The sequence below is a fragment of the Cyanistes caeruleus genome, chromosome Z, assembly GCF_971803275.1.
Source record: "Cyanistes caeruleus chromosome Z, bCyaCae1.hap1.1, whole genome shotgun sequence".
Lineage (NCBI taxonomy): Eukaryota > Metazoa > Chordata > Aves > Passeriformes > Paridae > Cyanistes > Cyanistes caeruleus.
In genome coordinates, this window is record NC_141732.1 from 75,238,978 (window position 1) to 75,261,882 (window position 22,905).

Consider the following 22,905-nt stretch of genomic DNA (forward strand, 5'->3'; position numbering starts at 1 on the left):
ATGCCATGTAATATTAGAACTCTCCTTTATAATTTGCTGGAAATTTTTTATTTTGTTTTGTTCCATGTGACTTTTTTTATTTTCTTTTTTGTTTCCTTAGTTTCTAATGTATCTTGAATTTCAGTGTAGCCAAAGAAATATAGTGCATATCAGCCAAAACAAAATGCCAGCTGGTTGTCAGAAATTAACACTAGGACTGTTACTTTCCCAGTGACAAAATTGAGTAATTTCTCATTTAACATAACAAAGAAGGAAAAAGAAGTTATCTGATCTAAGGACAGAAAAATGAAATGGAATATACATAAAATAGCAAAATTACATTCAGGCTCAAAAGGAAAAGTTTCTGTTTCTGTTCATCTCTGGAAAATTCATGGGGAGAATAAAAGAAGCAATGCTTCCATTTGGTTTATTGATAAAACTTGAAAAACTAGCAAGATCCAAGACTGAACAGTTCCAAACCATCAAAGCAGGGAAATTCTGTCACAACCAGACCAGGGCAGCTAACAAGCCCAGACAAATCTGTTTAGTAGGTCATGAGGATTTATTTTTATCAATTTGATTAAGGGAACAACAAAGGAAACTAAGGAATTGACCTTAGTGGCCAAGAAGGTCCTCTTCAATTGTACATCTCTAATAAATAAAACCTCTGCATTTTTGAAAAGAATTTTGTGTTAAATCTTTGTCCATTGTTAACAGTCAAGCTCAGAGAGACCTACCCAGGATGAGAATTTTGCTTTGTGAATTCAGATGCTTGGTTTCTCTTCCTCTCATCTCAGGGATGAGAGACCAACCTGTTCACACAGAATAGGACTCTGCAAAATACTGAACTACACTCTAGCTAGAGGCCGATATACCCATCCTCTGAAAAGATATGAAGATTATAATTTCTCTCACTCAAAAAATTCATAAGGACAGATATGGAAAGTAACAGAGATGGTCTAAACCTTGCTTAACTCCAAAGAGCATAGGGAATAAGATATTATTTTTTCTCTGTGATTTGACCTGAACGTATGCACAAGCTTGACTTCAAAACACAGAAAGACTGGAGACACAGAAAAAAACTTCGATAGTTCCTCTTTTACTGGGGCATGATTATATTTCTCCTTCTTTTCTGGCTCTATTTCCCTTTCTTTTTCTTACCCACGTTTCCAAGCCTTTTCTTGCTGACTTCCCCTTTTCTTTTACTTCTATTTCTGCTTCTGCCCTTTCAACCTTTTATTCCCACCCCTTTTCTGAACAGCTGCAGACAAATTCACCCTTCCTCCTTCCCCACCACTGCTGTATTCTGATTCAGACCACTATGAACTTTTCCACCCACATGGTCCACATCTCTGATTTATTTCGTGTGTGACCTGTGGTGGCTCCCATTGTTTCAGCTGCTTCCTAGCAGAGGGCCATTTATTTGTTCCCTCATTATCTCCAAGAGGAGGTGGGTGCTAGTCACACCCACTCCCCCCACCATAATGGAGCTATGTGGTTATTTTCTTCTAATTAAAAATGCAAGAGAACAACAGGCAGATGTAACTCCATGGAGGGGATGAAACATCAAAAATTAAGAAAAGGAGAAAGAAAGGAAGGAAAGGAAGGCAAGGAGGAAGGCAGGGAGGGAGGGAGAGAGAGAGAGAGAGAGAGAGAGAGAGAGAAAGGAAGGAAGGAAGGAAGGAAGGAAGGAAGGAAGGAAGGAAGGAAGGAAGGAAGGAAGGAAGGAAGGAAGGAAGGAAGGAAGGAAGGAAGGAAGGAAGGAAGGAAGGAAGGAAGGAAGGAAGGAAGGAAGGAAGGAAGGAAGGAAGGAAGGAAGGAAGGAAGGAAGGAAGGAAGGAAGGAAGGAAGGAAGGAAGGAAGGAAGGAAGGAAGGAAGGAAGGAAGTGGCGGAAGGAAGGAAGTGGCGGAAGGAAGGAAGGAAGGAAGGAAGGAAGGAAGGAAGGAAGGAAGGAAGGAAGGAAGGAAGGAAGGAAGGAAGGAAGGAAGGAAGGAAGGAAGGAAGGAAGGAAGGAAGGAAGGAAGGAAGGAAGGAAGGAAGGAAGGAAGGAAGGAAGGAAGGAAGGAAGGAAGGAAGGAAGGAAGGAAGGAAGTGGCGGAAGGAAGGAAGGAAGGAAGTGGCGGAAGGAAGGAAGGAAGTGGCGGAAGGAAGGAAGGAAGTGGCGGAAGGAAGGAAGTGGCGGAAGGAAGGAAGGAAGTGGCGGAAGGAAGGAAGGAAGTGGCGGAAGGAAGGAAGGAAGTGGCGGAAGGAAGGAAGTGGCGGAAGGAAGGAAGTGGCGGAAGGAAGTGGCGGAAGGAAGGAAGGAAGTGGCGGAAGGAAGGAAGGAAGTGGCGGAAGGAAGGAAGGAAGGAAGGAAGGAAGGAAGGAAGGAAGGAAGGAAGGAAGGAAGGAAGGAAGGAAGGAAGGAAGGAAGGAAGGAAGGAAGGAAGGAAGGAAGGAAGGAAGGAAGGAAGGAAGGAAGGAAGGAAGGAAGGAAGGAAGGAAGGAAGGAAGGAAGGAAGGAAGGAAGGAAGGAAGGAAGGAAGGAAGGAAGGAAGGAAGGAAGGAAGGAAGGAAGGAAGGAAGGAAGGAAGGAAGGAAGGAAGGAAGGAAGGAAGTGGCGGAAGGAAGGAAGGAAGTGGCGGAAGGAAGGAAGGAAGTGGCGGAAGGAAGGAAGGAAGTGGCGGAAGGAAGGAAGGAAGGAAGGAAGGAAGGAAGGAAGGAAGGAAGGAAGTGGCGGAAGGAAGGAAGGAAGTGGCGGAAGGAAGGAAGGAAGTGGCGGAAGGAAGTGGCGGAAGGAAGGAAGGAAGGAAGGAAGGAAGGAAGGAAGGAAGGAAGGAAGGAAGGAAGGAAGGAAGGAAGGAAGGAAGGAAGGAAGGAAGGAAGGAAGGAAGGAAGGAAGGAAGGAAGGAAGGAAGGAAGGAAGGAAGGAAGGAAGGAAGGAAGGAAGGAAGGAAGGAAGGAAGGAAGGAAGGAAGGAAGGAAGGAAGGAAGTGGCGGAAGGAAGGAAGTGGCGGAAGGAAGGAAGGAAGGAAGGAAGGAAGGAAGGAAGGAAGGAAGTGGCGGAAGGAAGGAAGTGGCGGAAGGAAGGAAGTGGCGGAAGGAAGGAAGTGGCGGAAGGAAGGAAGTGGCGGAAGGAAGGAAGGAAGGAAGGAAGGAAGGAAGGAAGGAAGGAAGGAAGGAAGGAAGGAAGGAAGGAAGGAAGGAAGGAAGGAAGGAAGGAAGGAAGGAAGGAAGGAAGGAAGGAAGGAAGGAAGGAAGGAAGGAAGGAAGGAAGGAAGGAAGGAAGGAAGGAAGGAAGGAAGGAAGGAAGGAAGGAAGGAAGGAAGGAAGGAAGGAAGAAAGAAAGAAAGAAAGAAAGAAAGAAAGAAAGAAAGAAAGAAAGAAAGAAAGAAAGAAAGAAAGAAAGAAAGAAAGAAAGAAAGAAAGAAAGAAAGAAAGAAAGAAAGAAAGAAAGAAAGAAAGAAAGAAAGAAAGAAGAGAATTATTACTGTACAGAAACCAAAATTTAAAGATGAACGCAGATTTTAAATATAACAACATATATAAGAACAAAAATGTTCTAAAAGCTCCCCAAGGAGGGACGCAGGACTTTATTTGGAAAAAGACAATCTTATCAGGGGTTACAATATATAAATATTGAAAAGCTCCCTAACAGGTTAGCCACACTGCTAGATGTCAAAGTGTTCTTTTCAAGATCCAACTTGCAGCAAATTGACTGTGAAAGGAAGGCAGAAAAAAAGGAAGAATAAGAAAGGAAGGAGAACTGCTTGACAGAAGGTCTTCAACACCCTTTTTTCCCCCCCTCATTCAGCCATACTGCATATAAATGTACTTAAACATCTCTGAAATTCCTTGCTCATACAACCCCCTACAACTGTCTTGGGCTATGATTTTCTCAAAAACTTACCTCTCTTTTTTCTGGGCGATAGAAAAAAAAAATTATATTCTCCCTGCCAATAACACCTCTATGAAATGTCCTCAAAGGACAGCATTTCTTGCACCTATTTTTTTTTTTTTCTCCACAAGCTACCATCTGCTGTAATGCATCTCTATTTTAAGCTTTAGAGCCACGTGACTTAAATCCACATAAGTGTTGATTGTACATGATTGCCTTTATTGATTCTTCCTGGGACTCAACTTACCTGTATCCAACTTCATGTATAGTTTTAGTCTGGGCTTTTCTTTTAGTCTTTTTTAATACTTTCTTTTCCTGTCTTTCCACATTTGTGGCTGTTCTTTTTGCTGTGGTAGTGCCTGGGAATTTCAGTCAGTTAGAAAAAGTCCTGCTAAGCTATAAGTGCAACAAGTGCTTCTGCATGAATATAAAGAATATCTCTATCTTTCCCTGAAGGGAACCTTACATCATAAAAACAACCAGCAAATCCAACAAAAATAAGTCGCCTGAGCAATCTAAAATTGAGGGGCAAATAGATATTATTCTAGTGAGGGAAAGTGACTTTATTAGAAGGTAGTTTGAAACAAGAATTGCTGTGCTTTTTTGGTAGGAATAAGAACCCTTTTTCTTCAGATCATTAGGTTGCAGTACCAAGTAGATATTGATGCTTTTTTTAACTCTGTTTTGCCAGACTAATTCCAGGGTAACAGGTCTTTTGGCTATCTCTCATGGTACTTAATAGAGACATTTAGGTAGGTAGGTTAGAGCTTTACTCCAGGTTCTTTTTCTGATTAAATGGAATTTACCTACAACTCTGTTATTTTTTTTATTTACTTTTTGCCTTCCTTCTCTCTAACAAATTCAGAGGTGATGCTGCTTTCAGCATTAGTGGTTTTCTTGGGTAGTAGTAGCTAGGTAGTAGTAGAAGGTAGTACAAGCAGATACTTGACCTTCTTTATACGGGTCTGAATTTTAATACACAATCTCATGTTCAGCTTCCTTTAAATTATTTTAAAATTAAAATTGACTAGTTCTTTTTCCACTGTTTATAATTTAGATCCTTTTCTATGCAGGGGTTGAACAGGTACCCCATAAGCCAGAGGAATCCTGATTAAATTAATGTGTTATTCATATGCTTAGAGCTAGGCACCTGGTTACACTGTTTGCCTAGTGAGCAGCCGAGTGAGTGAAATGTCTCGTGAATATCCTAAGAACAAAACTCCAGATTTATCTCCAAAAACAGTTGCTAATTCTTAAATGATATAATTTCCCTGTGTTAAGGCAGGAGGGAATGTGACTCCTCTTGAGTAAGATTTGACATTAGAAAATAAATATGCACTTGAGAGGAAAGATTCAGAATCTTCCCTGCTTTCATTTGATACTAACTTGGTCCTTCTCTTTCTCTCTTTCTTTCTGTCTTTCTTTCTCTTTTTCTTTCTCTCTCTCTCTCTTTCTCTCTTTCTTTCTCTGTCTCTTTCTCTCTTTCACTCTCTTTCACTCTCACTCTCTTTTCTCTTTCTCTTTCTGTCTCTTTCTCTTTCTCTCTCTTTCTGTCTCTTTCTCTCTTTCTCTTTCTCTCTCTCTTTCTTTTTCTTTCTTTTCTTTCTCCTTTTCTTTTCCTTGAAAGGTGGACTCAAGCTCAGATCATTTGCAAGACTTTTGGATACAGATCAGCAATTATACACAGGGAGTATGAATCTTGAATCTTCCATTTCACACTTGGCCTGAACAGGGTAATAGCTTGAGGTGCTGTCAGGACCTTCATCTGCAAGGAATGATGAGAGTAGCAAACTTTCTGTGATTACACAGCTGGGAAACAGGCCATAGGATCTTTGGATGACTGAACCAGAGTGAACTAAAAAAGCATTTGATTTTTACTATTTTTTACATGTGTGCACACTGGGGCTGATGAATTAAAAGAAGAAGGACTCTATAAGCCTTCCCTATACAGGAGGAAGATGAGGAGATAAAGTGCAGGGATGAAATTCATCCTATTAAGTGTGTGGCATTGCTCTAAGCTTCTTGGAAGTCTTGTTTGAGGATGGGGTAGTCAGTGACCCCTGCTGTGGCTGTGTGTGGATGGGAAGAGGGAAAGAAAAGGGGGTGCTGAGACCACATGACTACCAGGTTTATCAGATAGAGTATTCTTTGGGGGAGTGACCAGGACCAGGGAGGAACCACATTCCAGATTCCCACTCCATCTATGAACTCCTTAAAATCTTGTAATTCTGTATGTTTTGTCTTTTATGTCAAAGGATTTGATAGACATTTTCCTCTCTGCTTCATTAAGAACTAGGTTTAAATACAATCAGAGATCCTTTGGAGTTTAATGCAGAAAACTACTGATGGACAGAGCTTAAATGGTGAGAGCTCTTCTCTCCAGAAAGTTACTTTTCTCCCATATTTTTTTCAGCCAACACTACTGAAATATATTTAGTATGTAATGTAGCATGCAATCATATATCAAAACTAGCTAAAGAGAAAAAAAGAGGCTATTTTAAGGAATATTCAGTTCAACATGTCTGCTGAAGGAAATAGAAATAGAATTTTTATTTTATCTTTAAAGTGGGAGAGACATTAACATTTAAGCAAGTTGGTTTCAAGAGGAGCCTCTGAATCACATGTCTTTGGCTCATCATGACACATAAAGAATGGGGTTACAGAAAGCAGTCTCAGATACCAGGCCCAGCAGAGCACTTGAGCTAATTCATTATGGGTGTTTTTTCCTTTCTTTTTTTGGTTATAATTTAGAAGAATGCAATTAAAATTGAACTTGATAATTAATTCTGAACCGGTGAGAACCAGTTCCAGAGATTATGACTATAATGCTATGTAGCCATTGATATAAATATTCATGAGCTTTCATTGTTTTATGCCTTTTTATGAAGCACACAGCTTATCTGAAGAAGTAAAATTAAAGTACTATTATTTAACATTACAGTGTAAATAAGATTCAATAGAGGGAGAAAAAAAATATATGCACTGTAAAATGTAACATACATATTCTATAAATGTGTTTATGGGTATCTGTGCATTTTAAATTTTGTGCTCCGTGCTGGGTTGTGTACTTCTCTCTGTTTTGTGCAGGCTTTGGGGGTCAGAACTAAGTGACTTTTAAGGTCTCTTCCAACTCAAACCATTCTATTAATATATATATGACTGTATAGTTGGATTATCACACATTCTTTTACAAGCATATACAGTCACAACACGTAAAACTGTTGCGCTCAAAAACATATGTGCACATATTCTCCTTTATACATAAATAAAACAGGGAAAAGACTAAATAAGTTTGAATCTCAACCTGGGCACTACATGGTGACTGAAATTCATAGAAATTTACTTATTCTACCACCAAAAATCAGTGAATATATAAAACTAATCATGTGCAGCTGATTACACAGTAAGAAAACAGCCTGTCTTATTCCATTTTAGGTCATGATGTTCATAATGGCTGCCTCCAGAGCAAAATTCCTTTCAAACATGGAGCCTTCAAATATAAAAAAAACCCCGAAAAACCAAAAAACCAAGCTGACAGTGCCTAAAGAAAACAATACAGTTAGAGGAAAGCTTAATACTGGCTAGATTGAAATAGGGAAGGAAGAAACAAAAATAATCTACAAAGATTTTAAGCATGTTTTAAGTACACTCTCTGAGGTATTTTTTTTGGGTTTCTTTTTTTTTTTTTTTTTTTTGTTTTGTTTGCTTTTTTTTTAATTAAACTACAGATACAGTGGCTTAAACAGAAGTATTGTGTGTAATGTTGGACACCTGGGGAAGCTGGCTGCAGCTTAGGCCCTCCAGTCAGCAAACGTGATATTCAAATTGGAACAAGATTTAAATCTGCTGCACTGGTATGTTCAGTTCATTTATTGTGAGGCACTGAAAAGTCAAATTCAGTATTATGTGATTAAGCTACATCTGTCTCAGCACAAGCAGTAACCATATTTCTTTAAGTTCAGCAGGTGTTTTGCAAAGATTCTAAAGGATTTTGCACAAAATTAGTACCTATAATAAAGCACCAGTGATGAAAAGACAGCTCTTTATATCACTGATATATTATAGTTTTGTTCTAATAAATGTCATTGCCAAATATTTCAAAACCTAAAACAGGTTTGCTGACTGAACTGTTTTGCAAGCATATTTGCTATGCCTTATTGCAAAGATGTTCTTTTATAGACATACAGTTTAGAAATTTTATTTGACACTGCTGACTACTAAATTAGCAGCTTTTCAACTTTGCCAGACTCATGCAACACAATTGAGATAAAAGGTAAAACACGTAACTTCTGCATTAATTTTTGTTGGCAGTGTCATAAGAATCCTCAAGATGTGTTAATTGAGCCTAGGGTATGTGAAACAAATGATAAAGCCTCCCCCTCCCACCTTTAGATCTTCCCTTCACCTTTCTTTTTCTGTTCAGTCTGCACTGAGCCATCGTTAGGACATCATTCTGCTACAGGAACAGTGTGGTTTGCACAGAGACACGGATCTTCACAAAGAAATCAATTATTTGGAATATTCTGCTGCATGTGAGGGTGTTTCACAGTAGCAAAGTAACCTTCCCAGCTTTCTGGTTCTCATTTCTTGAATTTACTGATGGGGAATGACTTTTCAGGCTATGATTTTGAGCATGTAAATCTATAATTTACCAATACATCAGGGTAAAGGAGAAAATCCTGAAATATTTCCTCTAGAATATACTTACAGAGCATCCAATAAAGTTTGAAAAAGGTTCAAGACACAGAATTTGACAGTATTTCTTCTTTATTTAGAGCCAGATTTGCAATAGGAAGAAGTATTTTTTCATTACTGATTTTTATATAGAACCCAAAAATCTCTTAAAACATAATTTTCAGTGAGCTTTTTTTGATCTTTGCAATTAAAAGAATGAACAAGTGAAAAACCACAATGAATATTCTCCAAATTTTATAAAAGTATAAAATGTTTGATAAGACAAATAAAAAATATCTTTTCTCTGGGATTTTTTTCAGTTGATTTTTTTCCTCCCTGGAATTCTGAAGAAAAGTTTTATGACAGTTTTTTTCAGTAGTTTGTTACTGTTTTTCAGCAATGTTCAAAAGCCTAAAGAATACTGGGACTGCATGATCCTGAGCATAAAACTAAAAAAGTAAAACATTTATTGGCAAGTTCTGATTTTGTCATGTGCTTGGCCAACAAAGGCCTGAGGAGACCAATTAGATTTTTGAAAGTCTATATTGAAAACTAAAAACTTGGTTTTAATTGTTTTGGGTGTTTAAGAGAGTAGGGTGGATGCAGGGAGCTCCTTTGACTTTCATTTTTTTTTCCTAAGAAGTGCTAGGATAGGCAACTCAAGACCAGTAGGCTGAAGAAGATGGTCATGTAAATTCTATAGCTTTTCATCTAATTTGACATAAAAAACTGTTAAGCAAGTTGTCCAATCTTCTATGAAAACTGTAAGGCAACAGCAAAATATTTTTCATATCTGTGAGAGAAATGCAACATACAGACAAACAAAAAAACAAAACAAAATAAAATAGAAACAGCAGCTCAAAACTCTGCATTTTTTGTATAAAATATGCTTCTAGTTTCTCCTGGAGATTTGATTAGTTCATCAACATTTTACTGTCTGAGTAAGTGGTATTTTAAGACCCAGATTACACTCCACTGATATAACAAAAAGTATCTGCAATATATACAATCATTTTAGTTTTTCCCACTGTCACTGGAAAGACATAAATGCTTTGCAGTCCCTGCATGAGACAGCCCAAACTTGGGAGTCATCTATTTCTTTTCATCTGTTATGGAGGGAGCCTGCTGTGGCTGGACTTCTAACTTTGGGATCTCTTGGGTTGCCTTGCCTAGGATGCATCCAAGCCAAAATCCATGTCAATAGAAGGATCTATGTCAGACTGATTGGAGGAAAATATCCCACTCTCTCCCTCTTTCCTGCCCTCCTCTGACAGCCACACACCTGGGACCCTTCCCTAAGTGTGAGCTTTCTCTGGACCTCTCCAACTGTTCTGCGTGGAAAATGCTGAAAACAAGAAGGAAATGTGGAGTGTAGCTCCCAGAATAACCCAGATTTGTCCTCATAGTGCGGCTCCCTCTGCAAAGCCCCTCCCTGGGCTCGACTGACCAGCTCTGCAATGCAATGGTGACTGACGGACAAAGCTAAGAAATGCTGTGTACATTTTACAGTGCTGCTGTGAATGGATGACTGGGATTTAATTTCAGATTAATTGATCTGCTGTGACCCTGAACAACAGCAAAGAAGTTTCTTGAATACACACTTTGCTGCCAGGGTTTTGTTGAAGCCCATAAAAATGAACATCATAAAAAACTTGTATTTGTTGGTTGTTCTTTTTTTTCTCCTTTTAAGACCAGAAATAAACAAGGTCAAGTAGAATTTAAAAAAACAACAACCAAAAACAAAAGTGTTTGTCATGTTTGTTCTCAGAAATCCCCATCTTTAAAAAAATATTTTAATCACAATTTTTCAATATAATTTTGGAAGTGATAACTTTTTCACCTAGAACATACATTTATGGAAAGGCAAAGTACTGTAAATATAAAAAAATGAAAGCTGGTTTTAAGCAGTTTGTCTATTATAAAGAAGATCTTTTATGCTTTAGATTTGCAATAATATTTGCAGTGAAATACACTTGCTAGTAGGATAAAAAAAAGAAAAAGAAAGGAAAAGTTAAGTAGATTTCCATATTTTCCATCTACATTTTTTTAATATTAATTTGATATTAAAAGTTAAATCAGTTGTTGAGTTTTCTATTGCAAAATACACCAAATTTGTAGTTATTACTTTGGCAAGAAATTACATGAAACATGAAAAATTAAGCTATAAAAAAATCAAGGACTATATTAGAAGTTTGTGCCAATGATGTGAAAAAATGAATACATGAATCTTACAATTTCCACACCTGCTCATAATGCAATATGTCAAGATAATATCAGAAAGGTAGGTGATTTTCTCTCTGTAACACAAAAGTTTGCAGTTTAGCTCAATCTTTCACCTTGTTTTCAGTAACATACTTCAAGAAATAGATCCACCATCTGTAGAGATTTTGGAAGAAGAAATTATTGGAGAGCTTAGAAATCTGTCTTTGGGGTGCGATAACACTGTCAAGTCCTACAGAAGTTGGAAATAATCCCTTCCCGTGATGACAGGCAGAACAAGAAGTTGCTCATTTAAATTGCTGCAGGGGAGATACCAGCTTCGAGATAAGAAGCTTTCCCAACGGTGAGGTTAGTTAGGGGTGGGGGCTCCAACTTGTAAAGAATTCCTGAATAGTTTAGACTAGATTTGGCATATGCCTGGGCCATAAAGTCAGCCCATCCAACCTCTTGAAATGTCTTTAGGCTATATTATTCTGTGATCTAATGAAGAATCTTTTGGGGGATGAAAGAACAAAAGTGGGCATTAACAATGAGAATTCCATTTCCAGGTCTTCCTGAACTTTGTGTACCCTTCATCAGTTATCTTTCATCTTTTCATACCTCAGCTTCTTAAAATAATAAAAATTCCCTTATTTTTCAGGCCATAAGATGCTGATGAAATAGTATCTGAGAGGATGTCCAGTGTAGCCATGTGTGAAGTTGTAGAAGATCCAGGAGAGATGAAATAATGACAAATATTGTAACTACCTACACAGTTTTGTAGTCTGAGTTTATATATTCATAAATTCATCTAGCTGTGTAAATAGGGATTATCAATATTGGTTTACAGATAAAAAATTATAGGTTCATTAAAAAAGTAAAAAAACCAACAAATTGGAGGTGGGATTTAGAAAATATATTTGAAGTGAGTTAACTATTTATATACTTCTATGAAACAAATGGAATTGTAGAATTTCAGAAGGATTGGATTTGAAGAGCTGTTAAAGACTTCTTTTTTCAATCCCCTGCCATAGTCAGGGACATCTTCCACTATCCCATATTGCTCCAAGCCCCATCCAGCCTAGCCTTGGACATTTCCAGTGATCAAACATCCACAGCTTCTCTGGAAAGCCTATGGGTGAGTGCCTCACCACCCTCACCTCAATAGATTGGATAAAAAGAATATTTATTCATACAAATGTAAATTTCACTTATTTCAATGGACAAGTAGCTTACTATGCAATTATCTCTCTCTTTGACCATGAACTTATTTAAAATTCCTAGACATCTCCCTTACCCTCTTTTCTATGAGTTGGAGGTTACTGACAAGCCATTACTCCTAGGCAGTGTTAGCTGTGTTTTATTCCTGTGAATGCTGTGTTTACAGCCCTTTAATTTTCTCTTCAGTCAGGTGACTAAGAGGCATCCTTTACTGAATTTCAGAGCTTACATGCATCCTGCACTGAGCCTTTGTGACAAATGGGAAGAAAATGTTGAGTATGGAGTATAAAGAGGTGGAATTTGTTTTGGAACAAAAGTGGATTTAAGTTGCTATTCCAGTATATCAGAGGAGGGGTTTTGATTGATTTCTTTTGCTTTGGGTATATTTTTTTTTGATTTTTTTTTTTTTTTTTTTTTGCTTTGGTTTGGTATGGTTGTTGGTTTGGTTTTGGGTTTGGTTTGTGGGTTTGGTTTTCTTTCGGGGCTTTTTTTGTGTGGTTTTTTTTTGTTGTTTGTTTGCTTGTTTGGTTTTCTGTTTGTTTATTTTGTTTTGGTTGTGTTTTGTTGTTGTTCTTGTTGTTTGGTTGTGGTTTTTTTAAGATGTGAATTCTTTGTTATTTATGGAATCCTGACTACATAAAGGAGATATAAAATTTTAATGAATCAGACTTCCAAAACCAGAAAAAAAAAATCCCAAACAAACAGAAATCAGAACCTTTCCATGTTATCATAGATACAGACATATTCATTATTTAACAGCAAACAGTGCAACCCAGACATTGAGTCACCACATTAGGATGGAGATGAAGTGGTAAATACTCTACCGACATCCAACTAGTGTTTCATTTTAAACCTAATTCTAATCGCTTCTTCCACTTCTTCTCTCCAAACTCATTTAGGAAATTACTTGCATGGAGCTAGATTTTTAATGCTGCTTTACAAGTTTTGATCCTGGGGAAGTTTTATTTATTTTGCCAACATTGAATTTAATTAAACAAGTTCACTCAGATATATAAGAGAGGAACTGTAGAGATTTCTTGGTGTAGGAAAGATGTCTCATGTTTATGGAGAGAATGTCAAGGATTTAAAATGACCCAATTCTAGGTCAGCAAATGGATTGCACTTAGGTGTCTGCAAGATGAAAAAAAGTGACTTGGACTCTTTTCAAGAAAGGGATTGGATTATTTCTACATTTCTGGTGGAAGAAACAATCTTAAAAAAATTCTGAATCTTCTGAAAATTCTGACTATTTATAAACTCCTAAATATGAATCTGCAGTCACCTATCGCTTCCTTGCATAATTGCAGTAACTCTGTTTAGTCTCAGAATTGATGCATAACCATGCATCATAAAAAAAAAAAAAAAAAAAAAATATATATATATATATATATATATATATATATATATATATTAAGATCTACCAAGCCAAACCATCCTGTTAATCTGTCTCCAGCACAGTCAAGAGTAGATGTTTGGTAAAAAAATGTGTCTGTCAAATGGCACTTGACCCCAGTACTCTTCTGGCCTCTAAAACTTTGAGACTAAGGGATTTGTTTTGGGAGAGATGATATCTTTCTTAATGTTACCTTGAGAAAGTATGATTCTTTAACAATTTCTTCCACTTTTGAAACCACTTTAACATTTATAGACAGCATGTTATGTAACAAAAAACCCCATCCCTTTCTTTATCGTAAAAAATATAATTCAACTTTAATTTAAGATGCGATAAGTTAGAAAAAAACCTATGAAAATCATTGATTTTTCACCTTCTTCACACCACACATGGTTATGTTTAATCTGTCTTGCATGTACTGACATTACAGCAGCAACTTGATCTGGCCAACATATGCAGGTTTGGCTCCTACAATAATAGAGCTTAATTTACAGTTTATCATTTAGTCTATAAGAAAAAAAATCTGACATTTAAGAGATCTTTGACACTTGCCTGCCTTAGACACCATTGTAAATGTCATCCCTAAGGATAATATTAATCCAAAAGATAACATTAATCCAAAAGATAATATTAATTCAATGGTCAGACAATTGAAGCCCATGAGAGACCAAGTTTGCTAAGTCCCTTAAAAGCAGACTTAAAGAGCAGCAGGACTTAGAAATCACTTAGGACCTAAAACTGGTTAAAAAAAACCAGAAACATTCTTAAACAAGTCCAGCAGATAAACTGTATAAAGAGGTAAACGTTTTTCATTTATGAGTGAATGCATCCCTTTCAAAGCAATCCTTCAGTTTTGAGTTTAAAATATATAGATACTTCAGCATCATGGGTTTTTTTTTTGTTTGCTTGTTACTGAACCCATGACTTTCTAGGTATTGTAACTGATTACAAACATCTGTTTAAGTGAAGGCAGCAACATGATGTACTGAGTAGGGCTTCATAAACAGAAGCTGCAACCATTTAATTACGAATATTTGCACTGATTTGAACAAAAGTTATCTTGTCTCTGTCCGTGGTTGGTTCTGAGGCAGCATTTATCAGAATCTAGACAGGCAGATAGAAACACACATCCACAAGGGGATTGAGGTATGGAAGTGTATGTTTCTACTGTGGTGATTAACCTGAGAATCTTGCTGCTGACAAACAGACAACTTGAATGAGAGGTTATATCCAGAGGCTGTTGTTTATTTAATGTTGTTACATTATTCTTAAGTGCTGTTTAATAAATAATTGGAATCACTTCCTGATTAATCCTCCCCATTCTTTTTCTTATGTGATATAAAAATTGTTTTTTTTTCAGATTTGACTTTTAGCTTTATGCTTTTTTTCTTTTTTTTTCTTTTTTTTATTTCTTTTATTTTTCTTTTTTTTAAATCTTCAAACACTGCTGACCACCCATTGTCTCCAGCTGCATTACGTCCTGCACCTAGCACCATGGAGTTGTGGTATTATCAGAGGATTCTAGACATCACTGAAATGCAAATTATTATAATTACAGTACTGCAGCTGCTCAGATGGTATTTTAGTTTGGAGCCAGAGAAGTTCCCTTTTCCTCTCCTCACACACTATTTCTATCTTTACAGATTTGAGGATGTAAAAAAAAAAAACAGAAAGTAACAATAAAAAGCCCTTATATGTGTCTTCTGGAAGGGACAATATTTTTATAAATTCCCCTTGAAGCAGACCTTGATTTTATAATAAGCTTTTCTTTCTCTGGCTCCTTGGAAGGTTCTGCATATTTTTTAGGGAGCGAGGGAAGAGTTTGCAGCAGAGAGAGGGAAAGTAAGTAGAGAAAGGGAGATTCATAGCTTTGTAACCAAAAATTATGTCCTCTAATTCTTAAAAAAATATCTTCCACACCCTCAGTCACCCAATGCAGATCAGGCATTTGCAGCATTGAGTACCAAACCATCCTCTTTTGCAGCACAAACCATTTGGAAGTCTGCAGCGATGTCAGCAATCTCAACATTGTTCACATAAGGAAGAAGAATTGAATTCCACTTCCTGGCAGGAGTGGAGGAGGATGGAATTTACCTACCGTTGCTCAAGCATAGGGCGATAGCAAGGCTGCAGCTGCTTGGCTCCCTCTTAAACAAACCTCCTAACCAGCCACCATGGAGCATCTTCCTTTTGTTCCCATGGCAACACCTCTATTCTCTAGTGCCCATGGTGCCTCTAACACTTTTGACTAGTTGGATTCCTTGGCACCTGCCTCCAGTGCCAGGTCTTGTCAAACCTTATTAGACTGAGAATCCATTTTGGCTGCACTAGTGGGAAAAGAAAGCAGACAAATTCAGTTCATCTGAGATCTCTTTCAAATCCCACTAAAGTCAATTTTTCAAGTTTCCAGCTAAGATCTGAACTTGCCTAGGGCAAAGTGTGTGCCTGTGCACGCATGTATACATGTATCCTTCTATCACATGAGCTGTTTCTTCCTTTTCCTGCAGAGTGCATGTGCATCCCACTCTCTTGTGCTCACAGACTAATACAGATAAAAAGTGGGGTTTGTGCATGTCATACACAATCGACTTACCCCCTCAGGTTTTACCCATAAACTCACCACAGACTTTCTTGCCACATGCAAAACTACCTGGCCCTCTCTTATGACGACACACAGGATCTTTCCATACTTTGTCTTTCCACACACTCACTTTTCTACACTCACTACAACACCACAAAGTACATTGTTTTGCCTAAATACAGATAGAAATTATAAATTTAGTAGAGAAACTAAATGTGCATTTCTTACCAGTAAAAATACTCACTTTCTGGGAGGAGGAATAGTCTTATAAATGCAGCTTGCTAAGATTATATCCCATCCTCATGACCTTCACATCTAAGAATCTACATATGTATAAACAGATGAATATGTGGGAATGATCTATGTGCTGGAACCTGCACTGCATTTCTGATGGGCATTTTTACCAGCTAGGGGGTATCTGTTTCTACATTGTTCTCCAAGCTGGCTTTTTCAACCAACATGAAGTTCAGACTTTTAATTTAAGTGTTTAACAGAGACACACTGTTACTCTGCCCTCCATCTGCGTTTAATGCTGTAGACTGATGACTTTGTTTAGTCAAATCTGAACGAGATCTGTCTGGTGACGTCTAATCGAAATAAGTCATCTAAGCTTTTTTAACAGAGACTGAAAGAAAAAGAACTTTAGAACACCATACTGCACAATAAAGTTTCCCTCAAATATCTCTTTTTAAAAGGAACTTGGATGATTGCATTTTTCTAACCATGTAAGTTAGAAGCATAAAAATGCATCTAGACAAAATGGATATGCATTTGAATCCTCTTTCAGAGGAGATGCTAAGATTATTTTATCAAATTAACTTACGTTGTGCAGAATTCCTGAATCAAATGTAGGAATCTACTCTCTTAATGTCCTCCCTTAAGCTGTAGCCTTTTATCCTCACCATATTTGCTAAATAAATAGTGTTTGTTTGGGTTTTTTTTTTTATTTTGCACAGTGACAAGCAGTTCTATGTCCTTCTGAACTAATTGATTTTGTTGAGGACTTATTTTTTTTTAAATTCTCTATGTTACTGCATGTTTATGAGATGATTCAGAGTAAAGCTGATCTGGATTATTTCCTGCTTCTGGAGAACATTTAAAGTTAACGTCTTAGCTCTATCAATATGTAGGATACCAGTTTCTGAAATCATATAATTCAAATAGAACATTTTTTCTTGGGAACAGCTCACTTCAGCAGACTTTAGCTACATCTATTTGTGTTTTGTTGACTGTGAACATAAATAGTGTTCCCAAACTAAGAGCAAAGAGCATGGTTATGAGAAGAAAAAATAATTTTTCAGTTATAGTCACTTCATACTCTTGGTGCCCATTCAAAGGTGGAATTTCTATTCTAGTCATAACTTTAGTGAAAGTCAAATCATCTGGATTTTAAACTTCACTAATTAAAGATAATGATCAAAGAAATCCAAGGAACCTGCCACCCACAGAACTCAGTGTATCTGCAAACGTTTTAACTTGAGCTATTTGATTCTTAGACAATAATCCAAAGTCTTGGTTCATCTCCTCTCTTTTTAGATAATCCATGGTTAAGCTTGTCTAGTCATTTATGTTCTTTAAAGATAATTGCATAAAATTTCTGTAGCTCACTCTATTCAATTTCTCCTTTAGAATTCATAACACACAAACATAAGAGGAAACCAAATTAAGTGTAGGGCACTGTGATTGTTTTTCACTGCCAGTTTAGGATAGCTTTTCAATTTGTCAGGACTTTCCATAGGGTAACTGTGTCTGGGAGCCCCCAAATTAACCTGGAGTTCTCAAAACTTTAGGTACCAAGTTTTAAACTAACTGCCACAGAAGGGTAGTCTGTTGACTGACAAAGTAGAAGAGTCCTTCCTGTAGCAAGTGATGAAATGCCATGCCTTCAAACCAACATGTAGAATGTTTCTCATTTGTTTTTTCTTTCTTTTAGTTCATATTTTATTCCCAAATTGATTTGTGAATTTTAGACAGAATTGGTTTATTCCTTGAAGTTATATACAACCATATAAAGAGGTTTTCCTAATAATATTCTCTTTTGAAATCTCAGATTCATCTCTGCATCATGATAACCTGAGATCATGACATTCTCATGTTGCTTGAGTTTAGAGGGGATGTCTCTTTCATCAGAAAAGTTTTAATCCCTGGAGAATAGCAGCTCTATAGCTCCCTCAGAAATAGTCTTGGCAGAAAGATGGATAAACTTGATAACTGAAAATTCAACTTTCCAAAAATTCATCTGCTGAATAATAAGATGTAATTTGCACATGCGCTTATTAATTCCATTCAAAACCTTGTCAGGGATGTTTTGGAGGCTTTACTACATTTAACTAGCGTAAATTCAACACTTTAAATTCTAGGCTCAAGCTGAAACAATAACCATTTAACCAAAATTTAGAATCCAGAGGTGTTAGCAAAAAAAAAACCCTAGAGATTATCTAATTAAATTATTTTATCTTTTAACTTTTTTTATCAATTTTTTTCTTAAACCCAGCAATTATAGGTATAAACCAACTACATTTCTTGGCTAAGCCTTTCATATTTTGGGAATTTTGAAGACTGAAAAAAGTTATTCCTTCTCCTTTTTCCATTTTGCAGCATGTGTCTTTCTTCTTGCCTACTTTCCTCTAATGTACTGCAGGAGGGCTGAGGCTGAAATGACACCTAGGGCAAAATTCAGCCTCCATTTCAAGTACAGACTTCCAAACTAACTGGGTAAAAGTGATTTCTATTGTGACCTTACAAACCCTTAAACTTAAGCATGTGGAATAAGAGAAATAGGCGTCTGAGTGCTGGTATGTGTCAGTTCATGTTTCTGGTGCTTCTAGTAGGATAGCTTTAAATTGCACTTTACTTCAAAACTCCAAAGTCAGGTATAGCTAGAAAAATGAGGTATAATTATTAACCAAATTAATTTGGAAAGTGGATTGCAGCATCAAATGAAAACAGCAGGTTGGTATCTTGACACAGAGGGATGAAACTCTGTGGATCAAGACACCTGAGAGAGTTCTCTCTTAACAATTTCTGTCCAGTTCCACCTTGTTCGTCTATCAGTGTGCAGCTAGAATATCTATTTTAGAGGGGTCTTTGCCTTCAACACACCTTCTCAGATCAACTGTTGCAACATCTGAAATGTTCTCATTCCTTGAACTGTTAGATTTCCAGATTTTCTGGTCCTTCCTACTCTCAGATATGGGCTAGAGCAGTGGCCCACTAGTGCTAGTAATAGAAAACAAAAAAAGAACAAGGTGGTATAGGAGATGAATATTTCAGAAGCCAATCACTCCTAGAGGTCTCTTCCTCTGTAACTTTATTGGCTTTAGCTGAAAACCCTTCATTCCATTGCCTCAATCCAATAAACTATTTCAGTCTCCTCAGGTGCACAAGTAATGCATAACTTTTTGTATTCATTTCCCTCTAACTAGAAAACCAAAAATGAGATAAAAAATGAGAATTATATGGACACACTAAATCCCCTTGAAAGCACATAATCACTCAGGACAAGCCTTTCAAGTTGTTTTCTGTAACTTCTGCAGATTTGAGGTGTGTGTGTACTTAGGCTCTGTCATTAGCATATCAGGAGAGAAAGAAACCTTCAGAGATGCTACAGCTGACAAAGATCTTTCTTAGGAGGGGGTGTTTTCATGACAAATAGAAGGAGCTGTTATGACCACCTTGGACTCAACATCTAGTGTTTACAAAGCCAAGTAGATGAGGTAAAAAAAATTGACTTGCTTTGTTCACCTACTGAAAGTACATACCACCTTGCTCATAAATTTAATTTTAGTTCCTTTTCCAAATATAATTGATAATTTATATTATTAAAGAACAGTGTTGCATTGTTGAAGTTAAGGGGAGTTTGTCACTGGTATTTGAAAACATATTATATTACTGCCCAAATCTGGTTATTTCTTTATCATAAGTTGAGGGCATGCTTACTTCTTGGATTGCTAGGAACTCTTATTGAAAGAGACTGTATTAGGATTCTGTAATGAACTATGTTCCTCCATAGAACATCATTATTATTATCATTATATTTCATGTTGCCATTAGTTTTATTAAAATTTTAATTTTAACATTCACACTGCAGAAACAAGAATTAAAACACTAAGTTGAATAAGGGCAATATTCATTGCCAAATTAATAACAATGATCATTGTATATCATAATAACAAAGCTGTGAATAACCACTGACAGTAGTAATTAAAATAATCATACTGTACTAAAACTAAAAGCTGAACCAAGGTGGTACTGAACAAACTGTCTCTTCTCCAATCCTAGGTGATTTGGATATTAAATGATTTTAAGTATTTATGTTCCCAGGGGAAATATTTGACGAAAGAAGACAAACAAGTAAGTCTTGACAAGGTTTTGAGTAAAAGTCAGCAAAGTTAGGGATATTTTCTCAATTCTTTTCAAGCTAAGGTTTCAATTTGTTGTCCAGATATCCAGGGTCTAGGTCAGTCATTGATAGGAACACATCACCAAAATCTGAAAGCACTTTGGTTCATCAGGATGGATGTCATTGCACAGACAAAATGTATCATTATTATTATTATTATTGCACATAATAAAGAATGTTTGTCTAGAATGTTTTCTGAGAGAGACTGACACTGGTACAATCATGGGTGTTCTCTGTAATGGGAAAAACAATTAGTTTTTAGTCATTTGCCTTCCTGGCAGTGCTACATTCTAAATTATATCTCTTGTTCTTTAACGAAGAAAGTCTGCAAGAATATTTCTATTGCTAGACTTTCAAATAATATGGGTGGATCTGCTCCCCTTGCTTGCTGTCTGCGTCACTGTTTTTGGAACCTATAATCACGCTTCGAGAATCTAGCTTTGAAAGCACTCTCTGATAATTTTCCAAAGCCCCTGCTGATATTCTGGGGCATCAGATATGTGAAAATCACTGAGGAGCCTCAGGAAATGATGGAGAAAATGTGAGCTGGATGTCCTTCTAAAAAACTGCCTACAGCACATCCAGAATATCCACTCATGCAAGAATTACTGGGTAAAATTTGTTGGCCTGTGATTAGGAAGTCAAATGGGCTTTCTGAGCCTTACCAAAATACCTCTCTGACTCCGTATTTGTGGTCCCTGGTAGCAAGAAATGCCAGGAGGATGCTTGAAAGACAAAACAGAAGCACAGTTGTGGTGGGAAAAACATGTACTTATTTCCAGTAAGCTGACAAAATTTCTGTAGTTTACCTGAGATATGTCTGGAATCCAAGCCTCACAGAAGGTCACAAACTTTCTGTGCTGTGGTGGAAATATTCTTCCTGATCTCTAGATCTGATATCATTATCTGGGTCTGTTTGTGGATGAAGTTGTCTTCCTTGCCCCTTAAGTCCAACTGAGAATCCAGGACAGGACTCCACTTCAGTCAGAGTTCCTTTCACCTAAATGTTGGCATGTAAAGCCATGGTGGCTATTTCTGAGCTAAAAATCCTTGACTTTCCTTCTAAAATACTCTGCCTGTTGTGATATAAAACACATTGCCTAGGCCAAAAGTGGTATGCAAAGATCGATTTGGAGGATTGTGTGGAACTTCCTTTACATGAATAAAAACACTATTTTCAGAGCAATAGCATCTCTTTTATCTAAAAATCTTTTTTATCAGTATTTAGAGAGAAAAATGACAAAATCTTTTCTTTAGAAATGTGTTGTTGTTTCTTCACTTGCTCTTTAAACAAAATCTGTGTCCTGAAGGTATTTCCTAGGTATAAGATGTTGACATAAAGGTGCCTGATAGATAAAAAACAGACATTTAGATTCATATTCAGATGTTACCAGAAACAAGGGCATGTCTTTACAAGTCTTCGATAAATCTTACAGTAAAAATAATATTGGGGATAGGGTGGAGAAGGGAACAAAGTATACTGCAGGACCTTGCAATTATGTCAAATTTCAATACTTTTGGCTTAATTTTCTCAGATTTTTCAGGTAAACACTACAGTAGTTAGTTTTGTTGAACTCACAGTTTTGTTTAGAGGAACGCTTTCAGTTAACCTAAACAAAAACTGAATATTGAGAAGGTCATGCCTTCTTTGTATCCATCTCCTAAAAACCCAAGAATTTATTGTTATGTATTGAAAACTGATCAGTCTTATAATTATTAGTTCAGATCTAATTCTTGCAGAGAAAAAAATATTTCCTTTTCCAAAAATTTCAGCTATAATGACAATTTAGTTGTAATGTTGCAAACCACTTATGTTTTAATCATTTTCATTGTGTTAAATTGACCCATCCATTTTTCCCAATGATCCTATGTTTACTGGCTTCATTCAGTCATAGTGGGGTGTTTTGGTGAGCTGCCAGGATCAGGAATCCTTTATTGTTTAATATACTGTTATCTAGATTAACTAAAGTTTTATAATAAAAAAACAATTTAAATACTACTCAGTGTAAAAAAGTAAAACTCAGTACAATCTACTAGCTACTGCCTTTTTTTTTGTTCTGATTTATTGGAAAATGTGAGCAGATTTTCTAATAAAAATCTAGTAATATATACTTAATTTCTTTATAGGGTCTTAGGCGTTCTTCAGCTGCCTGTCCTAGTAGATTAAGTTGGTTATTTAGTGTTGAGACAAATATTCAGGCATGGTTTCTTCTTCAAAGACCTTAGTGTCTAAGTTCAGACACCTGACATGGAAATAAATGACAAGTGAAGAAAAGGAACAGCAGGGGAGAAAGGGAGCAGAAAAGGATATGGTTTATAGAATTATCATGGAGTTTCTTGAAGGCATGTTTCATCTCACCTAAATTTAGTCATCAAAGTTTTATATGCCTAGCATTAGCAAAGAGAAGACTATTCCCACCTATGGTCAATGAAGCTTATTGGATGCCTCCAGAAAATTATTTAATTTAGAAATTTATTTAAAAGTGGCAAAATACCTTTATGAATGTAGCTATTTCCATCCTCCAAAACTGAAAAACCCTTAGCTTGTCCTGCTCACTTGACTTGCAGTTTGTGATGT